Raw genomic sequence first — 18,413 nt, 5'->3', positions numbered from 1 at the left:
GAGGACAGAATCATGCGCTTGATCCTCCTGAGGGTCCAGCTGTGAGGCGCTGAACCAGTGCACGGACAATGGCTCCTCTGTGCCGGGACTGACTTCTAAGCGTGTCTGGCCTCTGTTCATTTCCTGTCTCTGAGCGGCAGTGAAGCTCGTCCTGTATCCCCAGGGCTAGAATCTTCAGGAACAGCTCTTCCCCCCAGTTACTGGACCCACTCCTGTCCCTACTCCTCCACAGGCACCACCTGGCAGTTGATCGGGCATCCTGGGTGGCTGGAAGGCTCTGGGCTCCTGCCCAGGATGGAGTAACAGACAGATCAGCACTGAGACAGTGGGCGGCTCCCCTCCTTCCAATCCCTGTCCCTCCCTCTGATCACTTCTTCCCTGGCTGGTGTGGCCCAGTGGATTGGGCACCAGACTGTGAACCAAAAGGATGCCTGTTTGATTCCCAATCACTGCACGTGCCTGGGTTGCAGGCCAGGTCCCCAGTAGGGGGCGCTTGAGAGGCAACCACACATTGATGTTTCCCTTTCTCTCTCCTTCCCCTCTCTAAAAATAAACACAATCTTTTTTTTTAAAAAAAGCACCAGCTGTGGGGACGACCTCTTCAGGTGCTGTGTCTGTTAAATTGAGGGCTTAAGACATGCAGCACCCGCTACCATTTATTGAGCAGAGACCGGACTGTTGCATCCCGTCCCATTCAGCAGACTCAGGAACGGAGGCTCGGGGCCACACATCGGGGGGGCCAACAGCTAGGTCGGCTGGACTCCAAAGCTGATGCCTGTAATCACTGCACCACATTCACTGCCCTGTCATTTTGAAAACAGGATGTTTCACATTGGCTGGCTGGTGTGGCTCAGAGGATTGAGTGCAGGACTGAGAACCAAAGGGTTGCTGGTTCGATTCCCAGTCAGGGCATGTGCCTGGGTTGCAGACCAGACCCCCATTTGGGGGGGGTGTGAGAGGCAACCACACATTGATGTTTCTCTTCCTCTCTTTCTCCTTCCCTTCCCTTCTCTGAAAATAAATAAATCAAAAATTAAAAAAAATAAAAAAGAAGGTAAACCTAAGCTTTTATCCTTAAAAAAAAAAAGAAAGTGGGATGTTTCAAAATCAGGCCTTCCACCCCTTCTGTCCACCCCCAGCTCCTGCCACCCAGCCAACACCTAGCCCATGCCAAGCTGCTGGCTGCCCTGGGCAGCCTCACCAACTCTGCCATTCCCAGGCTGCCTGACATCTGTTTCTGGGGTCTGCTGCTCTGTGGGTAATGTTCCCAGGGGTCTGAAAGGGGGACACCCTTTCCTGGTGATTCCGAAGTCACTGAGTTGTGTCCCCACCGCAGGACTGGGCCTCAGCGACATGATGGGAGGAGCCCCTGGCCTGAGTCTCAGTTTTCAGTACTCTTCAGTGGGAATGAGCCCACTTCCCTGACAGGAAAGGGGCCCCGGGCTGTCAGCGTCACGCAGCAAACAGCACCCCAAATGGGAAGCCAGGATTTGGGGATTCTGGTCGGGTCACTGCCCCTGCCTGACCAGGTGCCTTTGGACAGTTCTCTCCCCTCTCCTCTCTGAGTCCCCCTGTGAAAGGAAGTGGGTGGATGGGGCCATCTCACGGGTGACTCAGGCTGCCTGAGGCCGCCACACCAGAGACTCTCGGAGGGGACAGGTGGCAGGAAGAAGGGGCCGAGCCTCCCCCACATTCCACTGGCATCCAATCTCGTCTGCTGCAGAGCAGGTGCAGCCCATGTGCTTCTCCAGCTCCGGAGGCCGGTGTGGGTGGCGTGGAGGGACTCACCCCTCTCAGGCTGGCACAGCCATCACACCACTCAGCTCTGGGCCCTCACCCCACCTAAGGGGCCTGCGTGTGCCTAGCAGGCCCTGCTCTGTCTGTGCACCCTGGAAAGCGCCAGCCTGTGGGCCCGATGGGGACAGAAGCTGTGTGCATGCGTGTGTGTGAGAGAGAGAGAGTCAAACTGGCTACAGGCATCAAAAGGGTTTTCTAATGGCTTGGGACCCCAGAGAAACTGAGGCGGGAATCTCTTACTGAATGACTCAGCGTGTTTTGGAGCTTAGCGAGAATTAGAAAGCAGGAAACATCACGTTATTCTGCGTGAACACCGAGGGGCACTTTATAAAAACCCAACCCTTTGCTCCTGGCTGGAAGATAAGGAAGGGGAGCCCCTTTCCCAGGCCCAGGGCTCAGACCGTTCTCGAACACCCGTCGTCAGCTGCAGAGGTCACTCCCAGCCAGATGCTACAGCTCCGGCACCTGGGGATCCTGGCCAGAGGTGTCCTACTGGCCTGTCCCAGTCAGGTGGGAGCGGAAGACTCGGGTCCCTCCTCCACACCCCCATGGGGAGGCAGCTCAGTAGCCAATCAGATCGCCTGATACACACAGCTGTCACTCCCCCACACACAGCAACATTGAGTCATTGAGCTCAGGAACATGCGGCGTGTCTATGTGTATATATAAGTGCATACGGATATATAAAGTTATATACATATATAACTGATTTTGTATACTGACCTCAAAAAACTGCTAAACTCCTTCACTGTTCCTGGGAACTTTTCTGTGGTTCCCCCGGGCTCTTCCTTGTCAGCAACCACGTGTGCCACGCGTTCGGCTTTGATTCATTCTGGGTGGTTTCATGTCACTGGTTTGGGTGTATCGTGCACCAGAAATAGGGGCCACGAGTGCTCTCGCCTCCTTCCCGATCTTAGGGGAAAACGTGCCGTCTTCCTCCATCACATGCAGCTGTGAGTCGTTTGCAGCCCCCGCCCCCTGTCCCCAGTTAAGGAGGTTCCCATCTATTTCTAGTTTACTGGTGGTTTGTATCATCCATGGATGTTGTCGGATGCCGTGGCTGCGTCGGTGGAGCTGACCAGGCGGTTGCAGTTTACTGTCAGTGTGGTGAATTACCTTGAATGCTGAACCAGCCTTGCATTCCCAGAGAAAAGACCACCCTCCGTCTTGATGTATTGTCCTTCTTTATGTCTTGCCACATTCTGTGTGCCCATGTTGTGTTGGGGATATTTGTATCTGTGTTCATGAAGGATATCAGTCTGTATTGTTTTTCTTGTAATATTTTGCTTGGTTTTAATATCAGGGCAATGCTTGCCTTGGACAGTTCTCCTTCTAACAGGAAAGATATTGTATAGAATTAATATTATTTATTTCTCAAATGTCTGGGAGAATTCACCAATGAAACCATCAGGTCATGGGGCTTTTTTTGTTGGAAGTTTTTTAAAGCTACAGATTCATTTAATAGATAGAGGACTATTCAGGTGCTTTGCATGTAACCCCACGACCCCCTCCCCATGAGGGGTGGGGCAGAGGCAGCCTCCCTAGGCAGGTGGGTAGGGCTGCAGCAGGGTTGGATTCTTTCTTCAACCTGGGCAGCTCAGCACACAGTCTGCTCTGCTGGACTAAGCCCCTCTGAAAGCAGAACAGAGAGAGTGCCTGTCCCCACCCATGGAGCTGTGTGGTGTCGGGAGCTGAGCTGGGACAGGCTTAAAGGCAAGAGAAGCCCCAGGATGGTATAAAATCGAGAGTGTAGCCATGGCTGGTGTGGCTCAGTGGTTGAGTGCCAACCTGAGAATCAAAGGGTCACCGGTTCGACTGCGTCTAGGGCACAGGCCTTGGTTGCAGGCCAGGTCCCCAGTGGGGAGGCGGGCAAGAGTCAACCACACATTGTTTTTTCTCTCCCTCTGTTTCTTCCTCCTTTCCCCTCTAAAAAGAAGTTTTAAAAGAGAGAGAGAGAGAGTGCAGGGGAACGGCTTGGGGCCACACACAGCAGCCGGAGATAGGCATCTGCCCCCCATGCCCAGCTGGGGTGATGCAGGGGAATGTAGGATCCAGCCAGGGTGGGGCTGTGGGGGGGACAGGTGGGGTGGTGGCCTCAGGACAGAGCAGGGTTCTTGTTCTCTGCCATACTGTGAGAGGAGACACGTCTTTGCCAACAGCAAGTCTTCTGGCCAAGTCAGCCCAAAGCCTCAGCTGAGGGTTTCAATTTAGTCAACAGAAGCTTTTTTTTTTTAGTAGAATACTCCTGTGGGGGTTCTAGGTAGCAAGAGCCGTCTGGTTATGGTCGGAAGCTATGTCTTTCCTCCAGTGCACGGTCTCTTCCTTTTATGTCCCCAAACCCTGGGCAGGTGTGAGTTTGGGTCTGCAATGTGACTGGTGCCCCGAGGTTTCTCCAGCCCTCCCCCCTCCAGCCTGCTCACTGCTGGTCCTTCGGAGGAAGCCCATCCAGCAAGCCGTGGCATGAGAGCACACAGGTCCCTGGGAATAAGGTACTGCAGCCCCGCCGCCATTTTACAGATGGGAAGGGAGAGGCCTGGGGCAGGGGAGGGCTGGCGAAGGTCTCATCGCCCTGGGTGCCCAGCCAGGAATGTCTTTCCTTACCTCCATTTTACATAAAAGAAAATGCTCTCGCTCCCCACCCACCCCTTCTGAAGCCCGTGGGCCCCGGGAGGTTTGGGGTAGGAGCTGCACTTCCCATGTGGAGAGCAAGACTGAGACAGCAAAATGGGCATCAGGTGGCTGTCAACCTGAGGGCTCGAGGGTGGGGACCCTTGAGGGCTGACACCTTGTGCTGCTTGGAGAGGGAGGCGGTTGGCCAGGCAGCACCTGGGCTCCTGGCGAGGTGTCTCTCCCGGCGGAGTCCAGAGTTCCCAGGTGGCTCTCCCCCGCTGAGGGTGCACCAGGGAAGGGCTCCTTCAGGGACAGGACTGTGTGTGCAGAGGCAGCACCGCCGGGAGGTGGTGCTGTCCTGGCTGGGGCCTCCCGGGCCCCTCCCGGAGCTCACCTGCTTGCTGCAGCCCAGGCAGGTGAGCCTCGAGTCAAGCTCCCGGCCTCCCCACAATGCCCATCTCCTGCGCAGCCCGCACTGCCTGCTTTGTTCGGGAAGCTGTGCCCCCCGCCCCGGCCCCAGAGACACACTCCGCCTCCCTCTTCTCCTTGAGAACAAAATCAGAACAGGGGACAGGACTGGGGGAGCACCTACTATGGGCTGGCAGTATGCCAGGAGTGTCCACGGTTGCTGGCTTCTTCCGCCCCCCACTCTTGGGAGCTTTCCACTCACTCTGTCCAGGTTCAGAGGGGTTGTGACCCAGGGGACCAGAGAGGTTTCAGATGCAGCGTCCCCTCCATCAGTGGGCACAGCACCACAACAGAAGAGCAGGCCAAGGCCCACAAGCTACAACCTGACCGTCTGAGATCCTGCAAACCCGCCCCGGGTGGGCCCTGCCCCAGCCTGCAGCTGTGGGGACAGGGACACCAGAGGACCAGACCCCTGTCATTGAGTCACAGGGTGTTTGAGTCGAGACCCAGGGCCCTGGAGTCCCTGGGCCAGGCTGGCTTTTGGTGTGGTTTGCTGTATAAACCCAGGGAAGGAGGGTTTCCGGTTTTCTCCACGTGGCAGGAACTCCTTCAGTCGGAGGCGACACCCTCACCGCTCCCCCGTGGCCGGCTGGCCCCTGGAGGTCCTGCTTTTGTTCATCATCGGTCCTGTTTCTCTGTGAAATAAATGTCCTGAGGAGTTGACAAGAGAGCTGGATGTAGAGCACATCTGTCACCCACGACACCTGAGAAATAAAACCTTGGGCGAATTAGCACATTGTTGTTTGGGGCTATTTCTGAATGTTCAGCTGGGGTGGATGGGATGCTGTCTTTGTGTTTAACCACACACGCGTGCGCACACACACGTCTTCCATTTCTGCTGATTGAAAAGGGAGGGGGCGGCCAGGCAGCACCTGGGCTCCAGGCGGGTTTCTCTCCCCCCGGACCAAGTGAGCACATCGGCACCCAAGGCAGCAGCACCAAACCTCACATCCCCGTGTTTCTCTTTTACTGGCTCTAGCACAGAGTTGTTCGTTCAATTTTCTCCTCCCCTTCCCACAGATGAAACTGTCCCAAAAGCACAGGGACTACACCCCAAGTCCCAAGCAGGTGGCCAGTTATTTTAAGAAAGGTGTTGTGTTTGTAATGGACAGAAACCCAATTTGAACCAGTCCAGGCAGTAGAGATTTATGGGGAGGAGCCTCGGGGAGCGTCCCCCATGGAGGTGAGGGTCGTCCGGGTGCCTCGCAGACACCGCCCTCACCCCTCGACACCTGCTCTCCCTCCCTCAGCCCTGCCTCTCTCTCCATACCTCTGGGCCAGGTGCATTTGTCCGCTGGACGACGAAGTAACTACAGACTCTGAGTCTCAAGTGTGGTCAACCTGTTCCCAGGGGGACTGAGCCTCTTCCTGAGTCAGACATGGGCGAATCCTGGAGACCCGATGGGGTCTGAGCACCGGGCGTGGGTCTGGTGCTCATGCCCAAGGGCACCACACTTTACCACGTCTGGACGGCAGAGAAGGGTCCATTCTAAGTGGGAAAGCTGCCCCAGCTTGTCAGCTTTGTGCTTCATACACGCACACATGCTGGACAAAAGAGGGAACGAGAGCTGTTCCAGGGAGGGAATTCCGGAATGTTAAGTGTGTTTCCCTACAAGGTAGCTAAAAGCAGACCAGTCAAAGGTGGTGTTTGTAACTGGTCACCAACAGCCCCCAAGGCAGGGCAAAGGCACCGATGGAGGGTCATGCTTACCATTCCAGTGGCCTGTGACAGCGTGATCCTTGGGTTTTTGGGGGTGGGGGGCACCTGGTGGGTTGAGGTCCTTGAGAACTTGACATACCTGTGTGGGCGGGGGGTGGACGACAACAGGAAGTGACAGCATTTTAAGGAGCAAGCTGGGAGCATCCCCCACAAAGGTGAGGGTGGGCAAACGCAGGCCCGAGGTCCCAGGAGGCTCCTGTCCATCACACCTTCATCCCACCCCCATCTCGCGTCTCACGTCCTGCCTCTCACGTCTCCGCGTGCTACTGATTCCTGATGGAGGCTAAAGTGACTACCCGCGGTGCAACCCCAAAAAGGAATGAAGACCGGGGCAGCCCAGGAGAGCGTGTCATCGGGGTGGTCAAATTGGGGCAAGGCTTCTGACTGGACTGCGTGTTCTGCCTCTTTGAATATGTGCCTGTGAGTAGGGAAAGTTCCAGAAGGCAGCTTCAGACTGCAGCTGAAGGAAAAAAATAGCCATCACCGAGATGGTGCTGTCTCCGTGTTGGGCGCTGTTCTAAGTTCTTTATGTGAACTAACTTATTTTAAAGCTCAAACCACCAGGTAAAGTGGATGTTACTGGCACCCTCGCCGTATGGGGTTGAATAGTTCATGTCTACTCTGAACCACAGACTGTGAGCATATTCGGAAATAGGGCCTTAGTATATGTGATAGTTAAGAGGCGGATCAGAGTGGGCCCCAAATCTGGTTCCCTGTGTCCTTACAGGGAGAGAAGCGCTCAGACACAGCGGCACAGACACAGAGGAGGGTGACTGTTCCAAGCGACCACGCACGGTCATTTGTTACAGTGACGTGGGAAGCAAGCTCGCCGCCTTTCAGAGGAGTCAGCCATGGTGGAGAGGCTCCGTTCCTGCCCCAGGCCACCCACCGGCAAGTGGCAGGGGCAGGAAGGGGCCAGGAGGACGGAGCAGGGACGCAGCCCTGGAGCAGAGCTCGGGGCTGGCAGCCTTATGATTCAGCCCTGTGTTCTGGGTCGCCCTGGCCCCTGCTCTGGACTCCTGGGCACCCTGCTGGCCAGGTGGCTGAGTCTCCTTGGCACCACTCTGCCCAGGGAGGCTTTGCTTCTGGCTTTCGGCTGATGACAGCCGGACAGCTGGAGAGTGACTTCACCTCCCCGACCTTGCTCCCACGCCTCTGCAGGAGGTGGGGGCTGCTCTCGGCCAACCTCCTTTCCCCTTGAGGTGCAGAAGCTTCTCGGCCACAGGGGCTCCCCCAGGGCTCCCAGCCTTCAGGGGGAGCTGGCCCCACAGTGCGCCATGCCCCCCAGGCTCCTGCCCCGCTGGTTTCCCCGTACTCAGAACGTCCCCAACTCTCCCTAAACCCCAGACACTTCATGATAAGCCTTTGATTTTTTCTCTAGCTCCTCATTATGAAAGTAATAGGAATTCATCAACATTTGGGAAAACGGAAATCCAGGGACCACGCCGATCACCGTCCCACCTCCTCAACCCAACAGTAGTTCTGCTCTTCTTGTCTCCTCCGTTGGGGCCACACCATTAAATGCCCTTATAACTGAACCCTGTCCCACCAGTCCCCACACACCCAGCTTCCCAGGACACCTGGCATCCGGTCCATGGGTTTGTCACCGAGGACCCGAAGAGTTACACATGTTCAGAATTGTGAATGATGTGGTAACGATGCCCGTTTTTCCTACCGTGGTTCACTCCTCACAGAAGTGGACCGGCCAAGCCGCCCCCTACAGCTGTGGTCCCAATGGGCCTGGCGCCCACCCCCGCTTCCTCTCCCCGAAGGCACAGGGACCTCTTCCCCCCTCTGCACACGCTGCGACTTTGACGGGTAGAAATTTGGTCGTGATATGCATTTTCTTGGCTACACAAGAGGCTGAAGCCTTTCAAAGGTGTCAGGCATGTACCTTCCCTCATTTGCCAATTTTTCCATTGGCCCTGAGGTTCTCTGAGCCCTGGGAGTGTTTTACTTGGGGCTGGTAGCCCTCTGTCTGCCGGCTTACTTAGTACCACACAGTGTGTAGTAACGCTGCCCAAACTGTTTGTTTTTGAAGTGATCTGTCTTCGTTTCACAGGCTCTGCAAGAGCGCTTGGAGGACATCGGTGCGTCCCCGTGTCCCATGGAAGTGCCACAGACCTGCTGAGCGGGCCAGTCTCCCGCATGTGCGCAGTGGAAAATGAGCCTAGGTCCTGTTAGCAAAGTCCCAGTGAGGCCACACTGATGTTTGGAAGAGACCAGGCCTGGTTGCGGGAAACTCGCCACATGGTTAGTCTGGCCGCTTCCCTGGGCATCGTTCACTGATTTCCTCTCCCCTGGATTTCCCGTAACCAATTAAAAAATGCTTTTGATTATTGTTGCTTCCCTAATACAGTCATTCTCTTTTCTGATCTATGTCTCCCCTTTGGACTTGGGGACCTCCCCCTCTAAGATGGGACAGCCTTTCTCTGTGGCTTCTGCTTCCTCCCCACAGGGGTTCCCCTCCTGGAATCTGGAGGACCCTTGCTCACTCTGTCACCTGAACCACCTGGGAAGGGGGGCATTTGCCACCCAGGAGTCCCCCGGGGGACGCCCAGCTGGGCTGCAGCCAGAGGGACTCGGCGGGAAGTCTTCCTCCGGAGAGGGTCTGAAGTGCACATGCCATGCAGCCCTCCAGTTTCAGGGGTTACCCTGCCTCGGCCACCTGCCTCGAAGCCAAAATCACCCCAGTCCTCATGCAGACCCTGCCCGAGGGCAGTGGGTCTCTTCCAAGGGACGGGACATTCCTGGGAACAATTACTCACGGGGTCCGTTGTACAGAAGCAGCTTGGCATCAAACTCGGCAGAGAAGGAGAGAGGGCGTCAGATCAGAAGGGAGGGGAGGGGAGCCTCTGGCTCCAGCTACAGCTTCAGGGGAGGCCAAAGAACCAGCGGCAATGCCGGGCCTTCAGCCTGTTGCCCATCTCCCCAGATTCCAGCTCCCGCTGCTCAGCAGCCCAGTGGAGACAGCAGCTGTGTCTCCGGAACCCTTTACTGTAGCAGTGATGGGAAACACTCACCAAGGATGGGCACCTCGAGGACCTGGGTGGCAAGCGCTTGGGTGGCTCTGTGAGCCAGGAAAGCTGGAGGTCAGCCCCCTGGGTCTTTGCAGGTGGGTGTGCTCCGGGGTGCTGGTCCCTGCAGTTGGGGACAGGAAGCTGCTCGCCATGGGACCACGACCCTGCCCAATTCCCTGTGTCTACCCCTCCACAGCACCAGCACTGACCACAGGCCCCGAACATCCCGTCAGTCATGGCTTCAAACACAATCTGTCTTCCAATGAGTTTGTAACCCTCAAACCTCTGAGGGGCCGGTGTGTGAAGACATCTTCCATGGTGGCCCTCTGGGCCCCCTCTGTCCCTCCTGCTTGGCCTCCTCCCTCCCTCTCTCCTCCTTCCACTGATGGACAGGATGCTCAGCTATTGCAGCAGCAGAAACAAAATCAACCCAAGTGGCCAGGTTCTGTGACTCTGTGGCTGTGCTGGCGTATTTTGTATTCAAAACACACACACAAAAATGGAAACACCCTAAATGTCTGACACAGGGGAACTGGTCAAATAGAGGCCGACTATGCCATGGCCCGCTCCAAAGACCGCTGACTTAGCAGGCTCCTCGAGAGAGACTGTCGAGGCCGATTCTCAGAACCACCTACACTCTGGGGCGACATTCACACCGAAACACGGGCTCACGTCAGTAACCACGTAAACTCCCGGCACAAGGGCTGTCCCGGAGGCAGCCTGGGTCCGAGAGGCACCCGGTTGGGGGCTGAGGAAGTCCTGCCATGTCCAACACCACACACTCTGGGTCGCTTGCTGCTTTTACAAGACGATACATCCGTGTCACTTAGTAGAAAAAAAACCAAACACCAAAAAAACAGGTAGCACGTGATGCTGGGACGTGTAAATTCAGCAGGAGGAGGGTGGTGTGTGGGATATGAGGCTGTTTCTCACCCCCATTTCCACCAGGGGGCGGCAGGGGGCACAGGACCCAGACTTGGAATCAGCGAGCCCAGGCTAAGGACTCAAATAACCTAAACTTTTGCATCTTAGTTTCCTCATCAGTTACAATAAGCCAGATGCCCTCAGTCTGGGGGTGGATCTGGTGAGGTAGCCGCATGCAAGTGCACAGGCTGGGACTTCTTAGTGCCCTACCATAAGGAAGAAGATGACCTGAACAGGAACAGAGGAAGGAGGTGAGGGGTGTGCCTGTTGGGGAAGGGGCTGTGGTGAGCTTGTTCTGGGCCACCGCGCTCTCCTCATCTGGCGTGTGGTCTCCATTTCCTGGATGGAAACAGGTGACCCGCCTGGGGTCATGCAGCTAGCAAGGGACAGGGTGTGATCCAGGTGGGCACCCTGGACCCCTCCTCCCTAGGCATCACGGAAAGTGCCCAGCACCAGTGTGCAGGTTCTGCGACCCAGCCTGCACCCCAAGATGCTGGCGGCTGCCCCCTCCTTGGGCAGGCCAGCACCCAGTACTGCCTTCCAGGCCCCGAGCTGGGACCTGGACTCCGGGCTGGAACACAAAACCTGACTCACCGGGAGGGAAGGTTCTCCTCCCTACCCTCTGCCCTGACCTGCCCAGCCCACAGCATCTAAACCCAGCACCTGCCTTTTGAAAGTGAAACGTAGGCTGTTATACGCATTAAAGACAAAAGAACATTCCAGCCACCAGCGTCCCTGTCCAAGGGAGGTTTGCTCTGAGCAGAGACCTTGTGTCTATACCAGATGGGCGCCAGCCCACCAGGGGCCGGTGGACTGGCCTCTGGCCACACAAAGTGGACAACACGCCAGCCCCGCCCCGCCGGCTAGTTTGCAGGAGCAAGAGAGTGACTGCTCAGTCCTTTTGTACCCAGACGGTGAATCAGCCACTCGCCTTCAGTTAAGTGATTCGGCCTCTCTGCCTTCCACCCCCAGGAAGCAAGAAAGGTGTGGGGCGCAGCTGGCCTAGGCCTTGGCCGCAGGCCAGCAGCCCCCGCCAGGCTGGCTGCTGCAGGCTGCACCTTCCAACGGCTCTTTGTGTCTGTGGCTTTCTTCTTTTTACCTGAAAATGGCTGGAAGTCTCCATGTGGAGGAGCAGAAACCCCCCGGGGCTGCCTCCGGGTCCATTAGTGGAGAGTTAATGGGAGCAGGAGGGATGGGTGACATTTCAACGTAAATTTAAACTCTCCTCTTCAAATACTTGAGGCCTTTCCAGCCTGGCTCCCTCCCCAGGGCAGCACCTCGCTCAGGCCCATCTCCCCCCAGACGCTGATCCCACCGTCCACTGGAAGCGCTGGAAGCCGCGTCTACCCACCCTGTGTGTGCGCCGCAGCCGCGTGGGCAGTGTCTGCTCAAGTTGCTCAGTGTCGACCCTCAAATACCCTCCATCTGCTCAAGTTGCTCAGTGTCGCCATCTGTGTTCACAGTCACCTTGGGGTCCAGCCAACACTCCAGGCTGTCGGTGCGCACTGTATGGAACGTTCTGTGGATAAGGCGAAAGGGGGGTGGCACATCCTGCCATCCCGTGAAGGTGTTTAACCACCACGCACTGAACTCTCGCGCCCCTGGGTGAGGGGCAGACCGGTCACCACCTGCCGTCTGGACGCTTGTCTCCGCGCGCACCAACCTTCAGCCAGGGCGTAAAACAGACCGGGAAACAATGTTTTGTTCCCAAATCCAGCAATGACTAGGTGAGGCGCCCATTTAATTAAGATTCGGATTGTTCCCCAAGGCTACTCAATGCATTAAGTGGCTTTTAGAGTTATGGCGCGACATGCTGTTAAAAGTGACATTTTCGGATTGCTCACGGGAAGTTGTAGTTCCAGGCGGGGTCTCAATATCCATCCGCAGCTTGGAGCGCCTTGGCCTCATACCATTGGATGCAACGGCCGCTTTTTTTCCGTCACTCTGAGCATGTTTTTCTTTTGTAACAGTTTTATTGAGATATAATTAGCATACCAGACAATTCTCCCCTTAAAATCTATACTTTAATGTTTTTTGGCATATCCAAGGTTGTGCAACCATCGCATCTAATTTTAGAAGCTTTTGGCCCCTATCCTGGCAACACAGTCAAGAAGCCTCAAACTCTTTAATAGCTACTCCCATCCCCCACTCCATCTCCAAGTCCCCCAGGCCTAGGCTGTTGTTAATTTCCTTTCTGTTTATAAATCTGCCCATTCTGGACACTGCATATAAATTAGACAATATGTGGTCTTTTTTAAAAACTAATTCTTTTGCTTTACATAGTGTTTTTAAGTACTTTAATTCCTTTTTATTGCCAAATAATGTTCCATTGCATGGATATAGCACCATATCCTTAAGACCCATGTGTTATATGAATAAACGTGTATTGTTTGTTCCCCAGTTGATAGACATCTGTACATTTCATTTCCACTTTGAGGCCATTATGAATAATGATGCTACAAATATCTGAATACAAATTTTCGTGTAGATACATGTTTTCAATTTTCTGGGTCCTATACCTAAAAGCGAAATTTCTGGATCTGTTGATAATTCTATTTTTAACACTTTTAGGATCAGCCAAAGTGTTTTTCCAAAGTGGCCAAGGTCACCCCTGCTGCTGAGGGATGGACCTGGGATTCCACCCAGATCAAATGACTCACAAGCTCCACTCGTGGCTCTTTGCGTGGCTGTCCCCAGGCAGCGAGGTGGTCTGGATGTTCATTTGAGCTATTTTCCGGTTGACTTTGAGTGAATCAGAGAGACTGGAATCGATGGCAAAGGCCTACCAGCCTTGACCTAACAGAGTCTGTGGTCGGCCCTCTCTGTTTCCTGCCCTTTTCAGAGACGAGCTGAGGTTGCATGGGGTCTTTCCAATGTCCCCGATTTCATGACTTGGGTCTGCCGTATGGCCAAACACCCCCAGACGCTGCCTCCCTCTGGGCTCTCTTTCTCCTCTTTCTGCCGGAGGCTTGCTGGTGAATCACAAAGCCACTGTCTCTTCCTTGCATCAGAAGGCGTTGGACTGCCTTATGAAGCCACCTCAGCTGTTCTCTGCCTTCCCCAAGAGAACTGTCCCCAGAGTGGAGGGCAGCGGACCCAGCACCTCCCCTGAAGGAAGGCAGTGACAAAGGCTTGTGTCAGACCAGAGATCGGAGAAATGCTCCTGAAAGTTAGCAATGGCCTCGCCTGCGTGCCCAGCAATCTGGGGGAGTGAACTGGACCAACTGTGGGGCCGACCCAATTAAATGAGCAGCAGTTGGTTATTGAAGCAGCTGGAACTTCCCTCATTAGGGGCAGAAATTCAACACCTGGATCCCTGAGCTGTGCGTGGGCCCAGTCTCTTCTAGAAGAACAGGAGCCTGTCAGGAGCAATGAGGGGCCATCACCCTGGATTCTGCCGCTGTTACTCTCTCTCTCGCATCTACTGACAGGCAAAGCCACTGAAGGCTCACACTGCAGTGACAAAGCCCTGTGCGAGGACATGGGCCTCCGCCTGCACTGGTGACCACGTTTTACCTCGGGTCTCCTGGAGCAGCAGGAGGAGAGCTTGGTGCTTCGAGTCTCCAGCTTCAGAGTCGGGTACCACGTGGGGGGCTGCCAGCTGAGCCCGCCCCAGCCCCATCTCCGGACCACTGGCCTGCAGCCATTGCACTTGGAGGCCAGGGCGATGAGGAAGCTGCTACAAAACCCTTCCTGCCCGTTTCCCTGCGGTGGACCGAAGTGCTGCGTGCTAGTCTTTGCCCAGCGCGAACCCGGGCTTCTTGTTTTTCCTTTCTGCTTCTCGATCGTTTTCCACTTTTAAAGGCAGGGTGGGAAATGCCAACGTTGTGCGTGTTTGGCCTCCTCAGATATTCTGCATTTGATGTGTGTCCCATGTGGCCAGAGCTCTCAGGACAGACGGCATTTGGTGAGACCTGAGAAAATGCAGCCAATTATACGTCCAGGTACTTAGGCACATTCTCTGTGTGCAGACAATGGGCAGACTGTTCCCATCTTCATTGGATGGTTGGTTGATTCACTGTGGGCAGAAGACCTGAAGCCCGAGGGCTGAAGCTGATACAGAGCTAGGTCCCGCCCCCGGGGGTTCGCAGAGACCCTCAAAGAGACCCTGTTTATTTCTCTCGAAGGCACAGCATCCGAAATGGCCTTTCCATAATGTGAAAGGAAAAATGAATTTTTCATACACTGAAGAACACTCAGTGTGGTAGTATTGTTAAAGGGATTTTTAAGTCCCGGCCTGTAGGTAATATAGTCTGTTCATGACTATAACTGGTAAATCCACTGCAGCTTTGGCAGGAGCCAAATATGTGTCCCTAGTAGAATGTTCCGGTCTCCTGAGGGGTCTGAGGTGTGCCCATGTGGTGGGGATGGCAGGCGCCATGACACGTATCACCTCAATTCTTAATGCAGTATCTGCTGTCTCGTAGGCACTAAGCTTGGAGGTGGAGATGTCATCGGCCTGAGATTCTGGTTATGATCTCAAGCAGCTTGTGGTAGAGAAACGGCACATGTGCCTGGTCCCTGGGATGTGGGCAGGGAGGTTGTATGGCCCCATCGTAAGTAGAGCATGTTCTAAGAGCCACAGAGAACACTGCGTTTCAACTAAGCATTAGGAAAAGGCTTCGTGGAAGGGGAGGCGTTCCACCAGGGCCTCGAAGGACAGGGAAGGCTCAACGGGATGACATGGCGGCAAGACTGGGGGCTTGGTGTAAAGAAAAAGTATGGAGGTCTGCGTGGGTGAGGGGACAGGAGACAAGCTCTGAGGAGCTGGATGTGTCAGAAACTGACGTGCCAAGGAGCCAAGTCTCAGAGGCGGGGAGGTGCTGGGGATCTGCCGGCAGCTGCGGCCCTGGGGAAGGAAGAGCGGGAGGAAGACCAGGCAGTCCCGGGGCCCAGCGGGGACCACGTGTGGCCGGGGCACGGGGGCGTTGAGGCAGCCCCCACCGGCCCTACTTGGAGCGTGAGGACCACTGGCCTGCCAGTATCAGCTCAGGGTAGGGACCAACGTCCAGCTGCCCTCAGTGTTCCCAGGAGCTGGGAGACAGCTGACCTTGCACTGGCCTTCCAGTTGGGGACCAAAAGGAGTTTGGACAATTGTCTGAGCAAATCATGATGGTTCTGCTCTATCCTGAATCACATGATGTGGGACCCAGAAAACATGGAGCCCCAGGCGAGCCAACCTCGCCCCCAGCAGGGAGGGCACCCCGATACTTCTCCCCTTGGCTCCCGTGTGGTCTCCATTCAAGTGACCCAAAGCCTCTTTCCTATGTGTAGCAGCATCACCCAGGCAATGGAGGGGACAGCCCTGCCCCACCTGGGGCTGGTGCTGTCCCAGATTCTTCAAGCCCCACTGGGTCTCCCTGCCTCCTTTTAGAGAAGGATGACACGTGGGTGCAGCCGAAGGCGAGAATGTGTCAGAAGCGGTGCAGAGAAAGCTGGCACTGCCTTCCTCAGACTCTCTCCCCAGCCTCCTTTTTCCTCTGGGGGGGGGGGGGGGGGGGTTGGGAACAGTGTACCTCGTCTTTGAGTTCCCATGGCTTAGAAAGATATTTCAGCAAGATGAGTCACCGGCAGCCCTGGTTTGCACTTGGAAGCTTTCCCTGGGCAGCCCTAACACCCCGAGAAAAGCTCATTAGAAACTCGACTGCCCTGGAGCCGTGAGTGGAGTCTTCAGAACAGGAGCCATGCAGGGCAGGGTTTTCCTTGGACCGTTCTTCCGGACGCCACAGCCACTTGGCTTCAGAGGGCCGGCGTTCACCCAGTGGGGTCCACCTGGTGGAAAAAACCCTCAAGCGCTCCTCCACTTGCTGGTCATCATCACTTTCGCCCAGACACGTCCAGCACTGAGTAACCTACTGAATGGGTCCCCCATTATGGTGAAGGGCCAACCTGATGCCAAGTACAAGCAACTCCTGCAGGGATGCTCCTCGGCTGTGTGTTCCCGGATGCTGCCATCTGAAGTGAAGGTAGCATCTGTTCAGGCCTCCCCTGCCAAGCCAGCATATTCCCGGGGTCCCTGGGGAGACGTGCAGTTCTTTTGGGCCCTGGTACATGGCTTGCTCCCTTGAGGGGGTGGGTGGCCGGTGGCACAGAGTCTTGGCCCTGGGTTTGGTGTCCAGCTTGTTTGCCCAAAGCCCAGTGTCCACCTCCACCACTTTGACAGGGCCCTGTGGCTATGGTACCCAGAGCCACAGAGTCAGAGGGAGTGTGGCCACGAGGAGCCAGTGGGTCACAGGTGTCCCTGCCCAGTGACTCTCATGGAACAGACTCCCAGCCCCATCCCCATCCCTGAGGGGGACAAAGACACTCCAGGAACCTCTCTACCAGCTGTGACCCAGGTGGAGGGACCCCGAGGCCCTGATTCTGGTGGCGTCTCCGCTGTGCTCCACCCCTTCTCGTTGCCTAGATGGACGTGCAGCCAGGTCCATGTTCACTGCCGTTCTCGCCACCTGCCATGCTGCTCTTGCCCCTCTGTCCCTCACCTTCCTCCCCTGATAAACACCTCCGCTCAAGGGTGACCTATCTTCTGAGTTCTTTGTGGGCCACCCCAGCCCTGGGGTTGGGGGGAGGGGCTCACACCCTCCCCTTCCCCGGGAGAAACGCCCGTCACCTGCCTGGATTACAGTGTGGCCCTGGTGTTGGGAGAGAGGACAGAAGGAACAGCTCTGCTTTGCAAGACACAGGCCATGTTCTGGCCCTGGGTGACCTTGATGACTGTGGGCATGCACGCGTGCTGCTCACAGACCTGGAGACACCCAAACCTGGCTGTGCTGGCAGGCCTCACTGGGGGTCCTCTCCACGCCTTCTTTCTCCACCTGCAGGATGAAGGTGGGAGCATTGGGTGGTATGAAAGGTTGCTTCCAGATGCTTCTCTGTGAGTCTCTCGAGGGGAATTTCTCCACGAGTTGACTTTGGGCTTTTCCATGGGAACTGCTTCTGCACAAGCAGCTGTGTGTGGTGCATTCCTAAGAGAGGGGATGCCCTGCCTGCCTGTCACATCCCCAGAGGACACTCTGCTACCATCTGGCATACAGCCACAGCTCTGGTCACACCACCGGGAACCAGGCATCCCTGTTTCGTCAGGTGAGGAGACATCATCTAGAAAAAGGTTGCAATAAGCAGTTAAGATTCTTTGTTGTGGCTCAACGTTACATTTTCGTGATCCACCCACCTCCTTACCCACGTTCATCTCAGCTGCTGTCACCAGGCACATGAACATTCTGGGTGATCCTTTCTCTCATCAGGCTACACCGAGGCTCTGTCCGTGTCCCCCAACTTCAAGCCAGGTTTTCGGGACCGGCCAGCCGTGGCCTTGCCCGTGTGCAGAGGGGAGCCCAGGGGTGGCGACATGGGCCCAGAGTTCGCTCTTCATCCGCTTAATTCAATAAGGCCAAACTGTGTCCCAGAGTTACGGCAACTTGAACTTCCTCCAACCGTGTTGCACGTACAGAAAAATAGAACCTCGTGCCAAACGGACGCACGGTTTCTAATTCTCTCAGTTTTTGTTTGTTATACATTTTGAGACGACCTGACTGGGTGCACGCCAATTTAAAATTGTCATTTCTTCCCAGAGAACTTTCTCTTTTACCACTAGGAGTTGATCTTCTGTATCCTTAATGCTTTTATTTTGCCTTAAAGTTAACTTTGTTTTAAACTAATATAGCCACTCAGCTCCCTTTTTATAAATATTTGCCTCTCCTATTACTTTCATCTGTTTTTTCTGTCTTTTTTTGGTAACCTTATATTTTATTTCCCACTAAAGAATCCTTAACAGTTAAAAGAGAACTTTTAGAAACCTCATTAAATCATTCCACTCAGTCACTACACTCAGCTGATACAAAGGAAAAACCTTACGTAAAACCTTACGTAAAACC

Source organism: Sturnira hondurensis, unplaced genomic scaffold, assembly GCF_014824575.4.
Source record: "Sturnira hondurensis isolate 20B ecotype Veracruz unplaced genomic scaffold, ASM1482457v3 Scaffold0007208, whole genome shotgun sequence".
Classification (NCBI taxonomy): domain Eukaryota; kingdom Metazoa; phylum Chordata; class Mammalia; order Chiroptera; family Phyllostomidae; genus Sturnira; species Sturnira hondurensis.
This window is presented reverse-complemented; position numbering follows the sequence as displayed.